The sequence below is a fragment of the Anolis sagrei genome, chromosome 10 (genome assembly GCF_037176765.1).
Source record: "Anolis sagrei isolate rAnoSag1 chromosome 10, rAnoSag1.mat, whole genome shotgun sequence".
NCBI classification, from domain to species: Eukaryota; Metazoa; Chordata; class Lepidosauria; order Squamata; family Dactyloidae; genus Anolis; species Anolis sagrei.
The window spans coordinates 16,470,277-16,495,675 of record NC_090030.1 but is presented as its reverse complement, the minus strand read 5'-3'; positions in this window follow the sequence as shown (position 1 = coordinate 16,495,675).

The following is a 25,399-nucleotide window of genomic DNA, read 5'->3' as shown; positions in this document are numbered from 1 at the left end:
GCATCGAATTGTTGCCAACTGCAAACCACCTTGAGTCGCCTTCGGGTTGAGAAAGGCGGTATACAAATATGGCAAATAAATAAATAAATGCAATTTTTGAATCAGCACCCCCAAATAACCAAACCTAACTGAAAACTGATTGATAACCCTTTTGGTACAAATGTTGGAGAGTGGTCCCTAGTCAAAGTGGTCCCTGGTTAAAAAAGGTTGGGAACCACTGATCTACACTATCGAATTAATGCAGTTTGACTCCAATTTAACTGCCATGCGCAACATTAGAGAGTCATTGGAACTAGAATTTTATCTGGTCCTAAGTGCCAAAGAGAGCTGGTGCCTCACTAAACTACAACTCTCAGGTTTCAGGTGAAGGATGCTGTGAATTCATTTTCTTTAAGGGTTCCAGAGGACAGGACTCAAAACAAAGGATGTAGTATAACAAGGTATCACAACAAAACAATAGGAAGATGTTCCTATTGGTAAGAGCTGTTTGGCAAGGGAATCGACTCCCTTGGAGACTGGTGGAATCTCCTTTGTTTTTGGACAGACAAGGTAGTCACATGTTAGAAATGGATTTCAGCATGGCTGGGAGTTGAACTAGATGGGTTTTCTAAATTCTATGATTCTATGAACGACGCCAGTCTGCTTCATCTTCCTTTTGAAAGGACGGGACTTTGGGGAGTAGAAACCATTTCTTTTCTTGAGGCCAGGCTGGGGACTCTGATGAGCGAGACTTGACCTACAGGCCAAAGGTCCACCTACCCTACTTTGTTTTATGCTTGTTGTATAAATCCCATTTCATTAAAGCAGAACCTTAACAGTGACCTTTCAGTTCCCACAAAGTCACCTACAAAGCCACGGCATCTTTGACACAGAGAACAAACAACTCTTTCTTTTTGATACAGTCCTCCCTGCCCTTGCTATTGATTTCTTCTTTGAGGATAACTCCATTCCAGTACTGGTGCTTGTTCCTGTGTGTGAAACACATTCTTCCAAAAGTGTGTCTTCACCGATTGTGGCTTTTGTATCAGTTCATAGGAACCTGGCTGCTTCGGTGAAGATTGAGAAAGCTTGTACTTCTTGATAGACACACAGTAGTTGTGAAATGCGACTTTAGGAATTCCTTTACTTTCTGTGGAGCTTCTAACCCAGGGCAAAACAAATAGCTATTTATCTTCGTTTAAGAGACAGATACAGAAAGTCAGGTCTTGGGGACTATTAAGTTGGTGATATGTAGTAAGTACTAGTCAGAGATGGATTGTTTGTGCAAAATAGATGTATACTGCATCCTTGGAAAGATTTTTAAAAATCAGTGTCTTGGGGGGAAAAAAAATCCAGATGAAAGTGTGCTGGTACGGCTGTACCAGGAGCTTCAGCTTCATTTTCTTTCTATTGAGTGTTTGCATATATTCCAAGGTTCCATGCATTTTGCAGTAAAATGGCTTTCCTTGGTTTGCAATTATAGGGCCAATGACCTGTCTATCATTGTTAAGTTTTGGTTCCGCCCCTTTTTCCAGGGCTCTGGGAGGGAAAGGGAAACATTTTTAGTTCAGTCTTATAGTGGAAAGCTTAGCTACAGGACGTGGATCAGCTCCATCTGTAGACAAGCTTCGTTTCTCACAGCATCTGGGGGAAACAGCATCCGGGGGAAACAGCTCCATATCTTTTGTGGAAAAGATCCAAAAGAACTCCAGCTGGAGACTCTACAAAGCCTTGGCTAGTAAGTCTACTCAGGTAACCAGAAGCAATTGGAGCCGGGAGTAGAGCCCACACCAGCAAGCATAGAAAGTAGATTGCCTGGGAGGGGTTAAAAAGGGTTTTCCTCTTAAAAGAAAAGAAACTGTTCACGAAGCCAGTTACCTGTCCAATTGGGCACGTTAAGAAGCATCTGTTTGACTTGTTGAAGATCTGAGAAGTGTTTGTTCAAATTGTTGAAAATCTAAGCAATAATAAAGGATTTTGTTAAACTTTTCAAGCATCTAAAGACTTTTGTATAGGAAAATCCTCAGGGCCTCTCAGCCAAGGCAACCCGGCTTCCCGCTGGGCACAAAGAGCACATTCTGTTCAAAAGACAATTATTATAGGCCCAGCACGTGACAGCACAGGAAGTGTTGGGAAAAAATAAATAAACTATAAAGCACAGGAACGGAAAAATAAGAAAGTCTTAATTCTGTATTAAGAACTGTATGGGAAACTTTGGTTACTCATTTGAATCAACCTTCCCTGTCTTTGGATATACCAGTTCTCTCAATGCTTTTGGTAAAATTGTAGTAATGCCTTCTCTCTGGTATATGTTGTAGTCCCAGTAAGACTTACCAATTCATCACACTAGAAAAAAATCCACTTAAAATCCAGTTTCCTGCCTTCTGCAGAATTCTGGGGTTTGTAGTTTAGTGAGCCTTTTAAAGGCTTCTCCCTATTTATTTATTTAGCAGCCAGTGGAGCTGACGCAGTAGGGGTGTGGTATTACAGGTTACAGCCTGTGCTGGATAGGGTTACACTCCCCCTGAAGACGCAGGTTTGCAGCTTGGGAGTGATCCTGGACTCATCGCTGAGCCTGGAACCCCAGGTCTCAGCGGTGGCCTGGAGAGCTTTTGCGCAATCAAAACTTGTGCACCAGTTGCGCCCGTACCTCGGGAAGTCTGATCTGGCCACGGTGGTCCACGCTCTTGTTACATCCCGAATAGACTACTGTAACGCCCTCTACGTGGGGTTGCCCTTGGAGACTGTTCGGAAACTTCAACTAGTCCAGCGAGCGGCAGCCAGACTGCTCACCGGAGCTACATATAGGGAGCATACCACCCCCTTGCTGTGCCAGCTCCACTGGCTGCCGGTTCAGTTCCGAGCACAATTCAAGGTGCTGGTTTTGACCTACAAAACCCTGTACGGTTCCGGTCCAGTGTATCTGTCCGAACGTATCTCCCTCTACGTCCCACCCCGGAGTCTGAGATCATCTGGGAAGGCCCTGCTCTCGACCCCACCACTCTCACAAGTGAGGCTGGTGGGGACGAGGAGCAGGGCTTTCTCAGTGGTGGCCCCTCACCTGTGGAACTCACTCCTGGGGGAAATCAGGGCATCATCATCCCTCCTCGCCTTTAGGAGGAGGGTGAAGACGTGGTTATGGGACCAGGCCTTTGGGCACTCTGGCAATTAAATTAGACAACTTTGTTAGTTAACTTAATTTTGTTAGTTTTGGCCAATCATCTCTCTAATCTGTTAAGATCATTTTGAATTCTGCTCCTGTCTTTTGGAATATTGGCTATCCCTCCCAATTTGGTGTCATCTGCAAACTTGATTCACATGCACAGAGATTTGCCTACTCTCCCCTTATTCCTAGGAAAATAGGCTTTAGGGATGATGTTTGTGTAAGCCCCTCCAGTCGGTGATTCATATTTTTCTTATTCTTCCTTGGAACTTGTCCAAAGCCAGTTCTGTTTAATCGGCCTGCTGTTCCAATGTAAGTGACATCTGTTCAAATTTACACTCTTTATCATGGCTGACATGTTGTTTGTGTGTCTGTTTACTCCAAGACCTGGATCCAACTGCCTCTGCTAATTTGCAACTTCATGTTTCATTCGCCACAGGTCGCAAGGCAGAATACTGCCATGTACATATACTTTTAGGTTCCAAAAGCAAGCCTTCCATTAACAAAGAGTGGTAGAAATCTAAGAAGCTTCTTGCCTGAGGAGCAGAATTATTGACAGCAAGATGACAGGGGTGATAGCTAGGAAACAGAGATGCCAACAATCCTTCCAAAACACCCAGGAGATTATACAATTGAACTCCATCAAGGGGAAAATCAAATGCAGGTTCTGTTCTTAGACGAGACACATCTGGAGATGGCTAATGCATGAAGGAAGGTCAAGAATTGTGTCAAGTTCTTCCAACACTATATTCTGTGATTTGAATCTGACCTTTTCTATGTTCCACAATGGGACTGCGCAGCCACATAGAAAAGCAGGATGAATAGGCGTGATTCCAGTGCTGCATATTCATTGTTCACAAAAATGTTGATGTCTTGGAGTGTTGGAAATACCTTCCAAGCCTCCATTAACTGTTTGTAAATGTGTATAACCTATATGGTATGTACATTTTGGTTTGCTAGTATGACTTTGCCTCTTTGGTGCGGGAGGGGCTTCAGACACAGGACTCCATTTTGTGCGCAGTGTGCTCATGGACTTCAGTGTTATGAGTCTGCTTACCACCTCTTTGGAGGTGGATGTCTGCTTATGAGTCTGCTTACCACCTCTTTGGACATCCAGGATAGACTACTGCAATGCACTCTACATGGGGTTGCCTTTGAAGACTGCTCGGAAGCTTCAAATAGTCTAACGAGAGGCAGCCAGGTTAATAACTGAGGCAGCATACAGGGAGCATACAACTCCCATGTTACGCCAGCTCCACTGGCTGCCAGTTTGCTACCGGGCACAATTCAAAGTGCTGGCTTTGGCCTATAATGCCCTATAATGCCCTAAATGGCCCCAACCCAATTTACCTGTCCGAACGCATCTGCCACTATGAACCATCACGGAGATTAAGATCCTCTGGGGAGGCCCTGCTCTCCGTCCCGCCATTGTCACAGGTGCGATTGGTGGGGACAAAAGAGAGGGCCTTCTCAGTGATTGCTCCCTGGCTATGGAACTCCCTTCTTGGTGAGATCAGGTTGGCCCCCTCCCTCCTGTCCTTCAGAAGGATGCTAAAAACTTGGCTGTGGGACTTTATTTATTTGTCGTGTCAGGGCAACCAGTCAATTATATTACATTTCTAACAGAACAAAGCAAACAAACAGACAAAATACAACATTTGTGAGTTTGATAGTTGATTAAATGTCCTTTGACCAGTATCTGGCCACTTGGAGTGCTTCTGGTGTTGCTGCAAGAAGGTCCTCCATTGTGCATATGGCAGGGCTCAGGTTGCATTGCAGCAGGTGGTCAGTGGTTTGCTCTTCTCCACACTCGCATGTCGTGGATTCCACTTTGTAGCCCCATTTCTTGAGGTTGGCTCTGCATCTCGTGGTGCCAGAGCGCAATCTGTTAGCGCCTTCCAAGTCGCCCAGTCCTCTGTGTGCCCAGGGGGGAGTTTCTCATTTGGTATCAGCCATTGGTTGAGGTTCTGGGTTTGAGCCTGCCACTTTTGGACTCTCACTTGCTGAGGTGTTCCAGCGAGTGTCTCTGTAGATCTTAGAAAACTATTTCTAGATTTAAGTCGTTGACGTGCTGGCTGATACCCAAACAGAGGATGAGCTGGAGATGTCTCTGCCTTGGTCCTTTCACTATTGGCTGCTACTTCCCGGCGGATGTCAGGTGGTGCAATACCGGCTAAACAGTGTAATTTCTCTAGTGGTGTAGGGCGCAGGCACCCCGTGATAATGCGGCATGTCTCATTAAGAGCCACATCCACTCTTTTAGTGTGGTGAGATGTGTTCCACACTGGGCATGCATACTCAGCAGCAGAGTAGCACAGCGCAAAGGCAGATGTCTTCACTGTATCTGGTTGTGATCCCCAGGTTGTGCCAGTCAGCTTTCGTATGATATTGTTTCTAGCATCCACTTTTTGCTTGATGTTCAGGCAGTGCTTCTTGTAGGTAAGATCACGTGAACCACCGCCTCCTCCTGAGAAAAATGTATAACATCACAAAGGACTACCACCTCACCCGCCTCATAGGAAACCTGCTACAACACAGGAGCTTTTTTTGTTGAGTTCCAGGGCCAGAGAAGCAGATGGCGGAAACAGAAGTATGGCCTGCTTCAGGGGAGTGTGTGCTCCATCTATGTTCAACATCCACACAAATGACCAGGACCAGCCACTGCCAGAAGGGACAGAAAGTTTCATCTATGCTGATGATGGTGCCATTACGGCTGTGGGACTAAGCTTTTGGGACAATAATAAGCAGCAATAAGAAAGATTACCAGGCCAATTAGATTTGATGCAGATGAGCAAAACAGTTTTAAATGATGTATTTTAAAAATAAAAATAAATAAATGTATTTAATGTTTATGTATGCGTATATGAATTCTTGTCTCGGCACTGAATGTTTTTGCCGTATATATGCTGTGCTCCACCCTGAGTCACCTTTGGGGTGAGAAGGGCGGAATATAAATGTTATAAATAAATAAATAAATAAATAAATAAATAAATATGTATGCTTTTAGACCTCAATGGGGGTGGATTGCAATTTGTCTATTTATAGACTTTATTGAGTACAGGTATATGCTTAAAGACATTTAAAGACTATGTACCTGTTTGGTGAATATAGACAACAAGTTTGTTAGTAAATCTGATATGTTATTTTTCAAAGAAAACTACCTTGTTTTGTCTCTTGAGTGAGTGCATGTTTTAAGGGAGTGTATATCTTTTTGGGAATCTGTCTTCATCAGTGATAAATGATATACATTCAGTACAGAAGAAAAACATTGGCCTCCATATTATTTATTTATTTACAATATTTCTACTCCACCTTTCTCAAACCCGAAGGTGACTCAAGGAGGTTTTACAACATAGGCAGCTATTCAGTGCCATTAAAACAATGTAAAAATCACAATAAACATTTAAAACAGAATGATAAAATGCATACATCAAAACCTTTAAAAACATATAAAACCCCTACCTTCACTATTAGCCTCATCGTCCAAAAACATCATCTAAGACATTCCAGTATTCAATTTCACATAGTTCGATGTTTATCTATTGCTCTAGGTTCCCAAAGGCTTGTTCAAAAAGCCACGTTTCATTTTTTTGTGGAAGGTCAGGAGGGAAGGGGCTGATCTAATATCCTTAGGGAGGAAGTTCCACAGCTGAGGGGCCACCACTGAGAAGGCCCTGTCTCTTGTCCCCGCCAGTCACACCTGTGAAGAAGGCAGGACGAGAGCAGGGTCTCCCCAGATGATCCTTGATGGTTCATAGGAAGTTAAGTTTGGACAAGTAAGCTTTATATTGGACCAAGCAAATTCATAGAGAGTGTTTTACTCCAGGCCAGGAAAAGCCCTCTGATTTTAAACACCACACTGTTGGATGGAAAACAATCATTTTATTGAAGATAATTAAAAAGCAAGAAAGTAAAAAACCACTTTAAAGCAATAGGTAAATCCAATTAGGCAGGAAGATAACAGGAACAAAGTAAACCAGGGTAATAGTCCAGCAAAGTCCATATAAACAAAGTCGAAATTTCCCAAATAAAATACAAGAAATCAGGAAACATGAATCCAAGGCATGAATAGAAGCATAGATCAAAACTATGAAACAAAGGCACTTAAAACATGAATTTCCCAAGCAAAGTTTCCATGAACAGGGACGAGATCTTGACTTGATTCCAAACGATGATTCATCTGACTACATATCCTGTACTTGGGACTTTTATCTCCTCATTAGCTATATCTCTAGCACTCAGAAATTGGTTTTGCTTTAGCTGAGAATTTCTTATCTTTTTCTCTCAGACCCTGGCAGATAGCCGAAGCCACTGTTCAGCTCTCCTGTTTTGATTGATCTCCTCCCGTCTATCTATTTGTTTATTCACTTGTGCAGCTGGGCCAGGAGCTGAGCTATTTTCATGTTTCCTATCATGGGAACTCTCTGGTAACAATTCAGAAAGCACACTATTATCCACACACACCTCAGGGACATTCTCATAGAAAACTACACTTTGCACAGGGATCTCCTGAACATTCTTTGCATCAATATTACTGGCCAAAACTTCGCCATCTTGAAACTCATCTTGCAACTCATTGACATCATTCCCCACATCCAAAGCACCCTGATCCTGAAACACAATCACAGGCTGAGCTCCAACAGAGAATCTATTTTCCTTGTTGTTGTTGTTCATTTGTTCAGTCGTCTCCAACTCTTCCTGACCTCATGGACCAGCCTACGGCAGAGCTCCCTGTCGGCCGTCACCACCCCCAGCTCCTTCAAGGTCAGTCCGTTCACTTCAAGGATGCCATCCATCCATCTTGGCCTTGGTCGGCCCCTCTTCCTATTTTCCCTAGGTGTGGATAAATGAAATTGTGGATGTGAATTCTATGGTGACGTTGGTCTTATGGTTTATGATTTATTTCATTTTCACAGTGGGTTTTCTAGTTTAAAGGAAACCTTGCTCATTTCTTTCATCAGGTTTTCGAAATTGAACAAAATGTGTTAATGTCCTTACCAACTGGATAGGGGGTAGGCAAACACAACATTATTTTTAAAGCAATTTAAAACTCTGTAATCAATGAGTCCATCACCTGGAAATGACTATGGAATTATAGCCCTGCTATATCTTTTCAGGGATGGCACCTTGCAGCTGAAAATCAAATCAAATGATGATTTGTGGTTCAGCATTGCTCTTTAGAGGGTGATCGTGTATTCATTCATTAAGCCCATGGCCGTCCAAGCAGGTTTATGTTAACATAACTGGTTATTTAGCAACCGATTTATGATAAACCAAATTAGTAATTAAAACCAAGAATTTTGCACAACTTGCTTCTAAAGTGTTCTTAAGGGCTCAGATCACCAATATCCTTTCTGGGGAAAATCTATCATTATGAAGATTGAAAGGACAAAGCAGCATTACAAAAATAAATGGTACTGCCTAGTTGAAAAGACTCTTGAGCATATTTGCTTGGAGGTAAGCCAGTGAAGTCTCTTGGGATTTACTACATGGTTTATTCACTGTTGTAACTTGAGACTCGGTTATGACTAATTACAAAATGGAAAACTTAGCATTAGGCGCGATTGCTCATATCAACGGCTGATTTGTATCATTAGCCTAACATGAGAGACACAGCTTCAAGAATATGGCAAGGGAGCCCATGATGTCTGTGTGGCCTTAGTAGAACCATTCCCTAAAAAAGTGCAAACAAAGTATATAAAGATTAAAAATTCAGTCCTTGGAAACATTTGTTGTCTGAAAACTTGAAGAGTATCTCTACAAGTTAATGTGGATGTAGGAACAAAAGGCTGGGTCAAACATAGGTCATGTCCACACCAACTGCTTAAGCTGGGGTCAGTCTGGAGCACTGTGGCCTAGACTGGCTGTGGATTGACCTTGATGACAGCCACATGCACAAGGCCAAAGATTCTGTGATGTGTATTGGGTTCCAGCCTGCCCAGCAGGACCAAACTATATTGGCCTTGTTGGACTGTCAACTCATTCCTCATGTTGTCACCACACCTTTCCAGTCATGAAATAGCCCAGCTATTGTGGTATCATCTGCTTTATTTATCAAGTCAGGGGCAACCAAAAAGTTGTATTACATTTTTTAACAGAACAAACAAACAGACAGACAGACAAAACACAAAGTTTGCAAACTTGGTAGTTGATTAAATGTCCTTTGACCAGTAGCTGGCCACTTGGAGTGCCTCTGGTGTTGCCGCAAGAAGGTCCTCCATTGTGCATGTGGCAGGGCTCAGGTTGCATTGCAGCAGGTAGTCAGTGGTTTGCTCTTCTCCACGCTCGCATGTCATGGGTTCCATTTTGTAGTCTGCTGAAATCACAATAATGTACCTGTGTGATCAACAACAAGGAGCTAGATCAACCCTCCCCCCCCTCCTTTTTGCTGATCATCCAGGGGCCCCATTATGACCTCCGAAGATGCAGGTTCTGATCAATGTAGGAAGAAGCAGCAGTGTGATGTGGACTAGGGCTGGGCGGTTTCGTTTTGTTAATTCATAATTCGTTAAAAAATTCGTTAATTTTTCAATTACAAAACGATAACGAACCAGTCTGGAGCAATTTTTTTAAAAAACGAATTTTTAAATCGTTTCGTAAATGTTTTGTATTTTGTTATTGTATTCGTTTCGTTATCGTTTTGAGGTCATTTCGTTATTATTTCCGCATGTCTGGGGCAAGTTTTATAGTTGTTTTTGGTTTTCTAAGGGTTTTTATAGTTGTTTTTGGTTTAATTAAGCTTCAGAAGTTCCCCCTGTCCCATTTGGAGGTTTTTTAGCGTATTGCGCGGTCGCGTCCGCCATTAACGAATCGATTCGTTATTGTTTCGGAAATCGATTCGTTATTGTTTTGTAATTTTTTTCAAGTTCGTAAATATCAAACTTTTTTAAAGGAAAATTTTGTAATTATTTTAAATAACGAAACGCAAAAACCCCAAAAAAACGAATCGATTTTAGAAACATTTTTTTCTGTTGTTACCCAGGCCTAATGTGGACAATTGATTAGATAGAAATGGACCGGGTCCAGCTCCCAAGGTGACTGCAAATCTCAAGGAATCTCCACAAGGGCAAGGACCACATTTCTGGATTCTTACCAGAAGTTGCCATGTATTGTGTAGAAAGCCTGTGACAAGTTTGGAATGAGTATGAGTTTTTATATTCATGTAGACACAGTGAAGAACAATTCTACTCTGACATTCTGATCCTACAAAGAAAAGTTTTGTGGAACACTCCAGAGCAGGACATGAATCATCCACTGAATAGTTCCCAGGCATAATGTCTCCAGTGAAGGACTTGGAGAATCTTTCTCTTCTGACCTGGGAAGAGCTGGGAGGTGTTATGAGACAAATCAAACAAGTACATAATGTCATCAGTGTTGAATTATCATAGAAACTATAGCAGAGTCAGAAATTCAAATGCTCCGTCTGAATAGTTTATATCCTATAAATCTATGAAAGTTTTTGCTACCAACTTCTGCCTCATAGTTAGTGCTTCAAGATCCCTTTGCATGTTCTAATGATTGCATGGAAGAAGGAATTTGAAGAGATGTTACTTGTTATGAAAGAAACACTTGCCGTGATATTTGCTTCTCTTCTGTATTTTATCTGACAACCACAAATTTCTGACACACAAGCCCTTTGTCATAAACATTGCCATTCTTTTCTTGTGTCACAATATACTTTTTCTGTTGTAGCTAAGCAGCCTGGGGCTGATAGGTTCACTGATGATTCAGAACGGATTGTGGTATTTCCTAGTATTCAAAGTGATGCAGATTCAGGCCAGGTTCAAAGTGTTAAAGATACAGGCCAGGGGAATGAAATTGACTCAGACAGTGCCGAGCTCCAAGGTCAGTCACAGGAGTCAGAAACAACATCATTAGATAAGGGGTGGAGTGAAGAAGAATTAAGTGAAACAGAAAAATCTCAAGGGAAAGCACCTCGTGTTATGGAGATAAGCAAAATTCTTTGTTTACAGATCAAAGCAGAGAATCAATTCTGTAGGTTAGAGAGATTACGTGGGAAGGAAATTGAGAAAATTTGTGGGAAATGACATGACTTCATGTGTGCTTATTAACAGTCAGTTGTTTACCTTAAAGTTAGTTCAGGCAATGATGGCTTCTGAGTGAGACCCTAGGCCTAAGTTCTTGTGTCAAGTCAAGTCCTGTTTTTGGATTCAAGCTTCCTGGAAGGTTTCTATAGTATTGTTTTATGATTCTTGCTCGGGTTTTTTTAGGTATACCTTTTGCCTATGGATTTATGCATTTGTGAGTTTTGGATATCCCTGGACTGTAGTACCTTTGGATTTTTATGAGACATTTGGATGCTTATGTGGTTATCACCTATTACTAAACCTGTTAGAGCCCTTGGTGGTGCAGTGGGTTAAACCCCTGTGCTGGCAGGACTGAAGACCAATAGGTCGCAGGTTCGAATCCAGGGAGAGGCGGATGAGCTCCCTCTATCAGCTCTAGCTCCTCATGCGGGGACATGAGAGAAGCCTCAAATCATCAAAACATCAAATCATCCAGGCATCCCCTGGGCAACGTACTTGCAGATGACCAATTCTCTCACACCAGAAGCGACTTGCAGTTTCTCAAGTCCCTCCTGACATGCCAAAAAGAAACAAACAAACAAAAACTAAACCTGTTTTGGATTATACCTCTCCTTTCTATGTTTCTGCTTTTTATCATATATATGTGTTTTTACAATAAACTGTTTGCTTATACTCTGGACTCTTGCATGGTGCTGTGGTCATCGGTGGCTCTCGGCCCAGGGTGCAACATCTTTACCTACACAGCTGCAACAGTTGAAAAATATTTGCACAGCATATGGTTTGGCTGATGGCAAAGCACAATAGATTCAGATTACGTTTTGAAGACTTGACCAGTTCAGTCAGAGTAAGTTCCCATTGTGGAATTCTTTTGTTTGTGTAATCAATACCTTCTTTCATATTTACTTCTTTCTTTTTTTGTGATCTGAACAGCACCTTTTGCTTCTGCTGTTAGAAACGATGCAAGGAAACTCAACAAAGCCAAAACAACATTTTACCATCGCACAAGTTAGGTGATTGTGATCATTAGTCAGCCCCACCGCTACATGCTAAAAATTGTAATTCACAACACTTGGAGGATGATTTACCTTAAAACATTTCTTCTTGAGTTGTTTCTCTTCTTTCTTGTTTTTTTTTTAAAACCATGCCACTTGGATAAAATATATCAAATAACAGTCTTTCATACGTGCTTTATTTCCACCCCCAACCCCCATCCCCAAAAGCAACACCCATCATGAAAACAACTGACAATAGAAAGGCAAAATGGCATATATCACCATTCTGAACAGAACACCCGGAGTATATCATTAAGTGAAGGAGCACAAATCACGGAAGGACATGGTTTATGTATGTAATTATTCAGAAAATTCTGTATGGCTCGAAAGTGCCGTCAGAATGCCAGAGGGCATATGTAACGTGTATCTTAAGTATTGTTACTTTTATCTGGAAGGAGTCATAATTTAAGAAGCGACAGTTCTCTGTTCTTGGGAGAGTTTTCTGCCTGACAGTCAACTATACGAGCAAGTAGGATCTTTATTGACAAATTGTGCCTGATGTGGAGTATATCTAGAGGTTCTCTGTTTCCATTACTGTCAAGCATGTTTAGTACTAATGGTGGGCAAACCAGCCTCATCATAATTTATAATTTGCTTGGCAAGGTAAAGATCCGGTCTTAACTCTGGCAAAATGTTCTCTATTAATGGAATTCATTCCGTCTTCTGGTACATATGCTTCTAGAGTACACCCTGCATTCATGATATGTGTAATCTAATGCTCTTGGGTCTCTTTTGCCCCTTGGGGATGAGTTAAAGACAGTTTTGTTCAGGCAGATCCTCAGCGACAGCCTAGTTCACTCAATGTTAAAATGTATGTATGCAACTGTTTATTCTCCTACAGTGAATCTATAAGTTTCACTTTTCCATTATTTTGGTGTTAAAATAGTACAATTAGCCTGTATCATTAGATGCAATATATTCTGTTTTTATATGAAGTTTTTCAATAATGTTGGACACTGCCTTGCATTCCAATCATGGTGGAATATAAAGTAAATAAATAGATGAGTCAGTCTGAACATGTGTATTTCTAAGGTCAACCCTCCTGTTTAAGGAGCTCCACTGGCGGCTGTTCATTTTCCAGTCCCAATTCAAGGTGCAGGTTCTTACCTACAAAGCCCTGAATGGTTTGGGACCTGCCTACCTGCATGACCGCATTTCTGTGTACGGACCCACATGATCTCTTAGATCATCTGGAGAGGCTCTGCTCACGCTCCCACCTCCTTCGCAGGCACGATTGGTGGGGACGAGGGAGAGGGCCTTCTTGGTGGTGGCCCCCGACTCTGGAACTCACTTCCCAGGGACATTAGACATGCCCCACGGTTGGCAGTCTTTAGTAGGAGCTTGAAAACGTGGTTGTTCCAGTGTGCCTTCCCGGAATAAGGAGAACTCTTAGCAATTTGTTCTCACAATGCACTTTAATACTGACTTAGGATGGACTGTGCTCCCTTATTTCTCTCCAAAAAAATCCTATCCTAGTTATATTTTACCTTGATCATGTCAGCGTATTTTCAATTTTAATCTATTACATTTGGCCCAGCCATTTTTAAAATTGTTTATGTCACTATTGATTGTTTTTTGTTTATGTGATTTATATGATTTGTGTTTTATTGATTGTTTATTGATATTGTGTTTATAGATGTTTTGTTTGATGTACTTTGGGCTTGGCCTCATGTAAGCCGCACCGAATCCCTTGGGGAGATGGTAGCGGGGTACAAATAAAGTTTATTATTATTTATTATTAAGGAACTTTTCCCCCTATGATGCCTTATGATCTAAAAAATAAACGATATGTGTTAGTATGGAATTCAAATTGCCATCTTTCTCAAAACAGCAAAAAAGAGATGAATTTTTTTTATGACTTCTTCACATGGCTCACATGGACCATGCTGTTGCACTGGCAATCGCTGGTGAAAGGGAAGGCACGTGGGGTGCCTCGTAGCCCCACCACCCTTTCTCCCATCATATGGGGAAAAGAGGAGCAAAGTGCGGGTAGCACCATTGGAGCTACCCAAAACACACTTTTCTCCCATGTTGGAGGAAGAAGCACATTTAAGAGGCAAAAATGGCAAAATTGGGCTATTTTCCCCATGTGAAGAGGTCCTTTGTTTAGCTGCAGAAAGCAAATTAGTGTAATTGCTCCTAGCTAGGTTGCTGCTTATAGTCCATGAGCCTCCATTTGTTGTTGCTGTTGTTGTTATTGTTGTTGTTGCTGTTGTTTTGAACAATTAGCATTACATATCACATTAATGAGTCCATACACCCCACCCCATACAGCCCTCCTTTTTGTTGGTGAAAGCTAAAGCAAAGGTTTGGCAACAAACAAAGAAGTGGTGACAAATGGAAGAGGAAGATGAACAAAATATATCATAGGGCACTTCCACACTAGACATAAACGCATGCTGAGGCGGGTTTAGAAAAACCTGTTTCCCCATCCTACCCAACCCCTTAAAACACCGGCCTTTCATGGGGGGGGGGGGGGAGGTGTCTAGATGCCACCCCGAAGCTCCCTAAAAAAACTCCAAAAAGGTTTTAAAATTTACTGTGTATTATTATCTTCCTCCTTGCATTTTTCTGGTGTGAGGAAATGATGGGAAGGGGCAGAACTAAAATCCCTCCCCCATCTCCTGTCATGTAATTTCCTCATGCCAGGAGAGCATGAGGAGGAAAATAATGGCACCAGTTGAGCTTTTTAAAACTTTTAGGGGCTATTTGGGGGTTTGGGGGGAGGGAGGGTGCTGTCTTGGTTTTTTGGTCTCTTGGAGCCCAAAAAGAGATGACTATGTGGATTGTGCCTGGGGATCATGTGACGTGATGCCAGGGCCCAATCCACACAGGGCCCACGCCTGGTAAGGCCCAGATGTTACTTAAGATCCAGGTCTTATTAGGTATCTAATTAATTTAGAACAAAAGAGGGAAACCCTGCTTTGGTTCAAATTCATTTGGTTTTACCAGCGGCATCAGTTGGACACTTCTGGTAAACCCAAGACAGGTTTTGCTTTAAAGGTTCATAGATTCCTTTCAGAGTCTTTGTTTAGAAGAGCTTTTCTATGACCACAACATATATGATTGAACATTTATTAAAGAAGTGGCCTATATTTACAGTCTAGTTCTTCATCCATAATACATTTCTGGGGACATTTCTGTGAGACATCATTTGGCAGCTTCAAGGTGCAGACTCAACCCCTTCCCCAACCAAGGAACCAAAAATGTGGCATTGTGATCCTTTGGACTTTGGAGTATATCTGTTCCTGTTCTAATCCCATGACATTTTCCCCAACAGGCAGACTGGAAGTAGTTAGTTCATTAATCACCTGTTATTTCATCCAATTCTTAGATTAACTGGTATATATTTTGTTCACTTCTAACTGAACACCATCGTCGTGTTCCTATGTGTCCCTTTGCCCTCACTTTCTGTCCCCAAATCGATGTTGGGACTTCTGACTCTATCTCTCCTCTCCACTGCCTATCCAAGGTGTTACTGGATTTCCCTTATGATATGAAGCTTGGCTTTGATGACTTGACAGTTCTGTCACTTCCATCCCTCTGTCTCAAAGTACCCATATAGATTTCCAATAAATGTTCACTCTGCTTTTTACTAGCGAGGCAAGGAGAGGAGAAGCCTAGCCGTTTTGCTGCTAGAAAGCCATACTACACTCAATTGTTATAACAGTTTATTTCTTGCAATATATCCTTCCTTCCCTTCTTTAAAAATGAGATGAAGTTGACAAAGAATAGCTTAATAATAAGGAATGTCTGTGTAAATCACACCATTCCCTCATTTGGTAAGGTTTTATTACCCACACTAGCTTTGAAATGGTTGTGTTATGTGTTCACAGAAATGCGTCTTCTCCATTTTTATGTTCTTGTCAAAGGACTTTTTCCAGCTGACTTTGTAAGAGCTAACATCCAAATCTAAGAAATATAGAATAAGCAAAAAAATTGGAAACTTTTGTTAAATAAGCTGGAGTTCAGGAGCCCAGTTTGATAACTTCGTGAAGAATAAGAGTCTGCCGTTTGACCAGATCCACAGGGGAGAGTCAGTTCAGCATCTTTGAGCTCCATATTCTTCAACTCTGTTCCTGAAATAATAGGTAAAGTCAAGAGGAAAGTGGGCAAATTAACTTCCCTACATTTTCCTGACTTATACATTCACTGACATTTGTTAATGTCTTCATTTTGGGATGGAAAGAACCCAAGGATGTGGAGGAAAAGGAAAGACAGCATATTCAAACCTAGGGCAGTTGGCCCTCCTCATTTGCAGGTTTGACTTTTGCAGATTTGATTATTCGCAGATCTGACATGTGTCTTTAACTGACTCTTTATTTCATTTGCTCTACATGTGCCCCTGCCCTTAAAAGCAAACTAAAATAACAGGAAAAATGGAGCAACTGAAATATTTAAACATTTACGTTTTTGCTGTATTTTTGCAAGAAGAGTCTTTACCGCTCTTGTGCCCATTTAAATATGACCTTCCCAAACATTCTCTTCTTTTTTTCTTCTGAAGATATACCTCTTTCTAACAAAGTTATATCATTCCAGCAGATGTATCTGTTTATTTAAACAAGCACTTGGATCTGCTATGAATTCATCTTACTTGCGATAATAAGTCTGCCCCCGTTCCCTCCCATTCCTGACCTTCTGCATACATTTGTAACGTAGTCCTGTCTGGATGTGGAATAAATAACTTCATTTTATTTTGTGTGTCAGGACATAAAAATGAAAAATATTTTCTTAGAGGACACATATATATTGTCAATTGCAAATAAAAATTTGCAGTGCAGGGACCTGCTCATATATCTTTGGTTTTTGTTTCAAAATCTTGGCTCTGCAAGGCAACAAATGAAGTTTGCAAAATCACAGTTAGGAGTTATGTTCCTATGAATCCTGTGTGGCTAACTTCTGGGAAAACATGCTTATAAATGAAGGATTCTGGCCACCATTTTGCCCAAGTGTTCAAATTGATTTGTTTTCATTATCTTCCACTTCTTTCTCCTTGTTCTTCTCCTCTTTTGTCTCCTCTCTGTCTTTCTAATGCAGTGGTTCCTAACCTTTTCTTGACCAGGGACCACTTTGACCAGGGACAACTCTCCAACATTAGTCTCAAAGGATTGTGAATCAGTTTTTAGTCCACTTTAGATTTAGTTTGGTTATTTGGGGTGCTGATTCAGAAAATTGCATTGGATAGACCACATCAGCTCTATTTCTGATACAGAACATAGTTGCCATCTGCTCACCCACAGAAAAACATCTTAATAATCTAGAGCTGATGTGGTAGTGATAATCTTTAATGGGTAGCAGGCATGTAGCCGGGGGGGGGGGGCTTGGGGGGCTTCAGCCCCCCCCCCCCAAATTCTCATGGTGGTCCGCGAGAAGGCCTTACTGGTGCATTATTTAAACTGTTATGTTTATTCATATCATGATCTGATCACCATACTCAATATATCCCATATGCATGGGGGTATTGGGGTAACGATACAAAAGGTTTGCTAGGGTAGACCCTCTTTCGCTAAGACTCAGCTCCCCCCGAATCAAACTCAACCCCCCCCCCCGAATCAAAATCCTGGCTACGGGCCTGATGGGTAGTCAGCCTCTCCCCTCCCGACATCCCCATTGCCTTGGCACTATAAGAGAGTTTCACGAGACCAGTCACTCACATTGTCACGTGGTTTTGAGACAACGGTGTAGTAATAGTGAGGGCGCATACCATGTTTTCATTCTTGTGGACTATTGGTGGTCCACAGACCACAGTTTGAGAACCACAACTCTAATGGAAAAAGATAAATGTTTGTGTAAGTGGTTTAAGGATAAAGAGCCACTGAAAGCATTTTATAAAGTTATTGTTGATGCCACCATGGAGACTTTGGCCAATGTGAGAAACTGAAAACTAGTTGTAGTAAAAATAATAGAATCTTATGTTTGGAATGAACCACATGAGACACATGAGACATTTTGTCCGATCCCATGTGATACTAGAACAGGGGTCCTCAAACTTTTTAAACAGAGGGCCAGGTCTCAGTCCCTCAAACTGTTGGAGGGCCGGATTATAATTTGGAAAAAAAAACCATGAATGAATTCCTATGCACACTGCACATATCTTTTTTGTAGTGCAAAAACACTTAAAAACAATACAATAATTAAAATGAAGAACAATTTCAACAAATATAAAATTATTAGTATTTTGTTTAAAATAATCTTTATTGATATTTCCATAAAAAAACATATAAACATAAAAGAGATATCTGATAGGTGGGATAGGAAAGAGGGTATGGGAGGGGTTGGGAAGGGGTTAGGAAACTTAGAAAAGGATAGAAGAAAGTGTGTTTTCTGGGTATTGACAACGAATGTGTATACTTGTATCTATAATGTGCTGGGTGTAGAAAAGGGAAGAATTTGGGAAAGAGTTGTGAGGAAAAGGGTGGGGGGGGGTATGGGGTATATGGATTCTGTTCTGGTGTTGACTTCCCGGTATCGTTTGGAGGTTCTTCCTGTTCCTTTGTTCTTTCCCTTATTAGTATTTTAATGGGAAATGTGGGCCTACTTTTGGCTGATGAGATAGGATTGTTGTTGTTGTGTGCTTTCAAGTCATTTCAGCCTTAGGTTGACCCTGAGCAAGGGCCGGGTAAATGACCTTGGAGAGCCGCATCCGGCCCCCGGGCCATAGTTTGAGAACCCCTGTACTAGACTATCCAACTAAATCATCCTTGAAAGATGTCCAAATCATCCTTGAAAGATGTCCACACTTGCTCCATTGAAAGCTCTCCTAAGATGTAGAGTCCAACACCTTCTAAGGCAATCATTTCTGAAATATTAGGAAGAATTTCCAGATGGTAAGAACTACCCAGCAGTGGAATAGGATTTCTCAGAGCATGATGGAATCTCATTCTCTGAAGGTTTTTAAGTAGAGGCTAGATGGCCATCTGTCAGGATGCTTTGGTTCTCTGTCCCTGTATGACAAAGGCGGGTTGGGTTGTATGATTCTTGTGGTCCCTTCCAACTCCATGATTCTATAACACACACACACACTTACATTATATGAATATAGGCCTTAATATGTATCTGCTCTTGGATGGTCAGTAATTACCAATGAATCTCAATGCTGTAAACTCTGTTTCAAAGGATGAAACTGGCAAAACATTGTCTGCATATTCCTTGCTTTAGAAATCCCCCATGAAATCTATGAGATCTCCACTAAATCAACAGACAACTTGAAGCTTCGTGCACACACACATAGTTGGCTTCCTTACTTGAGCTGAATATTGCTCTTTGCTTTTAAGAAGGTTCATCTGCCTTTTTTTTTTTTTTGGCTTCACCAATCCTTTGTATTTAGAAACTCTTTTTTCCCCTTAGTCAAGAAATCAATGACACAGAAAACTCTTTCCATCTCCAGTCTAGGGCACATTTACGACTCCATTGAAATCATGTTCCATGATTACTTTACCTTCTACAACTCTAAAATTACTTCAAACAGTTTGTGATAGGATAAACCTTCCCTTTCACTAGGTGCGTATATTTTCATCAAAGTTATCTTCTAATTCCTGTTCAAGAGAATATATCTGCCCTCCACATCTTTCACTTAGTTGATTGCTTCACACAAGACGTTTTGATTTTTATACAAATAGCAACACCTTTAGTTTTTGCGAGGGCGGATACAGTATACATCTCTCCGGTGTCTCATTTACCCACTTTCTTTTCCCAGTTGCATTTGAATATAAGAAAAATAACCTCTTCTTCTGCGATAAAAAGTCACCTGTTTCTGTCCTTTTAACATTATTTGATCCTTTAACATTAAAGATTTGAAAAGATGTTATATTTGTAAAGTAATCCTTAATCATTTTCCTGGAGTCTTCTGTTCCTAATTCATTGCAAGAGAGAGAGAGAGAGAGAGAGAAGGTATTTTATAAGACCCACACTGAAAATCCTGAACACATTGAGAATCCTGAATCGAAAGCCTTTATATACCTGAAATCACTATACAATATAGTACACCTACCATAACTATGGATGTTAACATTCAACTATCTTGCAAGTGAGAACAAATCATTTCCACAGTTTTCTCTCTCTGGAGATAAAGTGAATATACCTGTATAGTTTTCATCCACTGCCTCCACATCCTGATGTGTTTTCCTGAATTATTCTGCACAGAAATGCAGAATATTTTGCATGAGAATGATACCTTTTTGCACTCATACTTGTGTGAGTGTGTAAGCTTGCTGTTTGCATCCAAACATTAGTGATCTTGCAAACAAGACCCTTTTACAGAAAACAAGCAGTCTTATTCTATCAAACCATGTGTTTGCTTTTTTTTTTTTTGGTTAAGAGAAGGATTGTTATTTTTCAAACAAGATTTTTATTGTGTGTGGATGTGGCGCTGTGTAGTTCACACAATTACACACACACACACAAATGTCTATTTGCTTGCAGAATGTTTTCCTGAAACACCTGCAAAACTGGGCAAAAATTACTTGTAGTCATACACCAGCAGCAACAACAAGCAATTTTGGCATGTGACAAAATGTCTCATGTGGTTCACTCCATTTTAGAGTTTCCTCTGCCTCTTCAGTCTAAAGGAAGAATTCAGATGTGCTGGAGGGCCAGAACAGGGAAGCTCTGAGAAAATCATTGCAAGTACTAAATACATAATATTGAGTAATATTGAGTAATTGAGTTATTTAGATAGAATACAAATTGAGTCATAGATAGATAGAGAAGCTTATTGAGTTTATAGAGAAATTATAGATAGACAGTATTGAGCATTTGCCTCCAAAGCTAACTCTGAGCCATAGATGGGGGGGGGGGGGGGGGAGACCTGCTTTTTTCTAACCCATAGGAGCTCAGGGCTAGGGTAGAAGGATTTTAGAATTCGTTATATCTTTTGGAGGAAGATTACTTCAATATCTAAATGCAAGAAAACTCATCTCTATGCTTTACTAATTGACTGTAACGTTGTGCCTAGTCTACAAAGACTTTGAAAATAAATGTTCTGTTTGCTGTTCCATACTTGAAGTGGACTCAGTTACTCAGAAAGTTTGAGCCTATAAAGAAAGATCCCAGTGGTTCACCCAGACAAAGAGAACAGCACATCACAGTTTTATTTTTAAGGCGTTTGGGTGTGACAGCACAGCTGGGTTGGCAAAAGCGGGGGCTAACAATGCAAGCTCACCCAGTCCATGGATTCGAACTGCTGACCTTCCAATCAGCAACTTCAGTTTAGCAGTTTAACCCGCTATGACACCACGGCCCCCTGTAGACTGGTAGAGATAGTCAGAATTATCCAGTGCACTCCTCTGATATGCATTGGACCCCTGTGCCAGAAGATTTGAAGTACCTCACATAACTACAAATTCCATAGGTTGAAACCAAGACGACTAAAGTATCTCAAAGAGTTATTAATATGTAGTGTGGATCCCCTTGGCCTTGGGAAGTCATCCTATGGATGGACACTTACTTACTTACTTAGGCGATCCCTCATTGTCTGAGTAGGATTGTCTTCCGGTGGGTCCATAGGTGACTGTGGAGCCCTATTCTTGATTTGCATCTTCTCCCGCAATGAGGGCATTGGTTTCCAGGTGGAAGGCGGTCCCAGTCAAGGTTGGCTTGACGTGCCTTCTTCTTGGCACGATTCACTCTTCTTCTTCTTTTTTTTTGGTATAATTTTTATTGAAGTTTTTGCCTTGGGGGTACATCAAAAGGGTGTTAATCATTGACATATCTATTATTATAAAAGAGAGGATGAGGGACACGATTCTTTCACCCTCCATTCATGCCTCTTCAAATTCTACAGCACTGTTGGTCACAGCTGAACTCCAGCTAGAGTGCTCAAGGGCCAGGGCTTCCCAGTTCTCAGTGTCTATGCCAGAGTTTTTAAGGTTGGCTTTGAGCCCATCTTTAAATCTCTTTTCCTGCCCAACAACATTTTGCTTTCCATTCTTGAGTTCGGAGTAGAGCAACTGCTTTGGGAGATGGTGGTCAGGCATCTAGACAACATGGCTGGTCCAAGTGAGTTGATGGTGGAGGACCTTTGCTTCAATGCTGGACTGGATGGACACTAGTTCTTATATAACAGGATGGGGTATCAATCACACATTGATTGCATACTATAAGATTCCAAAAACATTTTAACTTCAAAAATTGGGTAGATATGAAAATGTCTGATCTGTCAGTTGAATAATAGAGTGTACAAGGGCCTACTGCTTCCCAGTATTATATGCACTTGAAGTGCATAGGAAATTCAGGTGCATGCCAAAATAATGTAGAAAATTGTGTTCTGGTTTGCTCATAACTTCAGGACATGTAGATTAGAGCAATTTCTATGTGAACTTGACTCATCTGTGACACAGAATTGTTTAAAGAGGTCTAGAAAGACATTTGAAGACGGAGCATTGTATTTGCTCTGATTTTTTCAACATTGGCATTGCAGATGCTTTCTCCATTGTATTCATGAGCCGAGATTTTCAAAGGAAACAAATTTCAACAGAATGCTTACTTTGTTTTCTGTCAGGTTTGTGCACAGCAGGTCATTGTCACTTGTCTTCATCTAATTAACAATGAAGGAAGAAAAAAATCCGCAAGCATGTTCTGCTGCAGATTGTCTCATTAGTTCATTTCTGTAATGTGTTTGCATCCCTCAACAAGGAATAAAAGGAGCGGGAAGCACGTGACCAGCAATGGTGACCAAACATCTGTTGCTGAGTTCCAGGAAGGCCACTGGGAGCAGGAAAGGACCAAGTGGGTTGTTATTTTACTCAGTTAAATGGAAATGGAGCGATATTTTGTCAGCTATGCTTCTATTATTGACTCCTGCTGTGCTGTAAAACTAAAACCTTAAGGGAATCGAGTTGTCATCTTCATTCGCCTGTTCTTCATGTAAATGAATAATTTCCATCTGGTTTGAAAGGAGCATGAAGAAAGTATCTAGTGGGTGTCAGAAAGAGGCAATAGTCCACAACCATGAAAAAAAACACACACAATCAAAGTGTGTTCTCTCGTAAAATGAAAAATTCCAGTCATTTCAATGAATTGTACATTAGTGAATAAAGAATTCTAGGGCTTCTAGCTGTTTCTCTGGTGGTGCAATGGGTTAAACTCTTGTGCCAGCAGAACTGAAGACCGGAGGTTCAAATCCGAGGAGGGCATGGATGAGCTCCTTCTGTCAGCTCCAGCTCCCCATGCAGGTACACAATACACAAACAGGTAAAAGTTTCCCTTTCCATCTCCAGCTTCTGGAGGTGATGCTCAACTCTAGCCATGGGGAGACTCTTGTTCCATTTCTCCATGCTGAAGAGCCTGTTCCATCTCCCAAGAGCCTGATTTGCCTTACTTTATAGTTGCTTGAGGTTGCTTCCTCTTGCATTTTCTCCCAGGGCTGCTGCAGCTTTGCAAGAGTCCTAAAAGTTAATAGTATCAGAGTCTGCAGGCCTCTTTGCAACTATTGGCTTAGAGAGCAGCTCTTTGAGTTTAGGGACCACCTTTTCTCCCAGGGAAAGATCTTCATTTTAGATTCTCTCCTACCTTTTCAGTTAGAGGAAAGACTTCAGACGTGCTGATGGCTAAGCAGTTAGCTCTGGGAAAACCATTACAAAAACTAAATTGTGTAAGCTATAGATAGCATACTATACATTATAGATAAGTATTAAGCTATATTGAGTTAATATAGATAGTAGGGTTGGGCGGTTTCATTCATTAATTTCGTAATTCGTTATTAATTCGTATTTAAATTAGCTTACGAACCGATATTGAGCCATGCAGGAGTAATTAAAAATTGAAACGAATTTTTCAATTTATTTCGTAATTGTTTTGTAATTGTTTCGAAATCGTTTTGAAATCGTTTCGAAATCGTTTTGTAATTGTTTCGTAATTATTTCTGTATGTCTGGTGCAAGTTTTAGGGTTGTTGTTTGTTTTATCAGTGATAAAAAATAAATTATCACACCAACAGTCAACAACAGAGGGAGAGGGAAGCTTCAGAAGTTACCCCTGTCCCATTTGGAGGGTTTTTTTTAGCATATTGTGCAATTGCGTCCGCCATTAACAAATCGATTCATAATTGTTTCGAGATCGTTTCGTAATTGTTTCGTAATTTTACGAAATTTCATATATTTCGAACTTTTTTAAAGGAAAATTTCGGAATTGTTTTAAAAAACGAAACGCAAAAACCCCCTAAAAACGAATCGAGTTTAGAAACAATTTTTTCCGTGGTTACCCAGCCCTAATAGATAGTATATTGTGTATTGAGCTGTATTGAGATATTTTAGACAGATAAGCTTAATTGAGAAGATTGAGTTATATAGTTATAGAGAGAGAGAGTCTTCACTACTTTGTCTCCAGAACTAACCTTAAGTTATAGATAGGGGAAAAACCTGCTTTTTTCTAAACCACAACAGCTTAAGGTTAGGGTGTTAAGATTCTAGTATCTTATCTGCCATCAGGAGAAAGGGTTACCTCTGTAACTAAAGAAAGGAAAGAATATTTTTTGTAGTTTCATCTAGTGACTGTTTGCAACTTTGATGAACTGTGCCAAGTCTTCAAGGACTTTGGATAAATAAATGTCCTTTTTTGATGTTTAAACCAGTAATAGTCCCAGTTGCTGAGTATCTCAAGCTTCTCAATATAGACACCTGCAGTTCGCTCAGGCATAGAGAGAAGCACGTCGCAGTTTTATTTTTTATATTGTCTGGGCAAATGGCACAGAGCTTATTGTTCATAGACCCTCCTGGGTGTGATTGCCAGTAGATTAATAGGTACCGCCTTCCACTGAGGCGGTACCTATTAATCTACTCACAATACATGTTTTTGAATTAAGTTGGCAGAAGGTAGGGCTAATAACGGGAGATCACCCTGAGGCATGGTTTCGAATTGCCAACCTTCCCGTCAACTTCTTCTTTGTCTCAGTCTCAAAGGTGCTACAAGATTCCTTTGTATATTGATTACTAAACACTTATGAAAACATAAATCTAGCTTAAGTTTAACCCTGTTGTCCTGAATCATAGTCCAATGCTCAAACCACTAGACCATACTCTCTTACACTCTCTCCTCTCTCTCTCTCTCTCAAACTGTAGTTAGAACATTAAAGAAGTCACCCAGGTTCAGCACTTTGGATAGTTCCTTTAAAATTCTGGCTTCACAGTCCACAGATATGAAGCCCAACATCTATCACTCCTG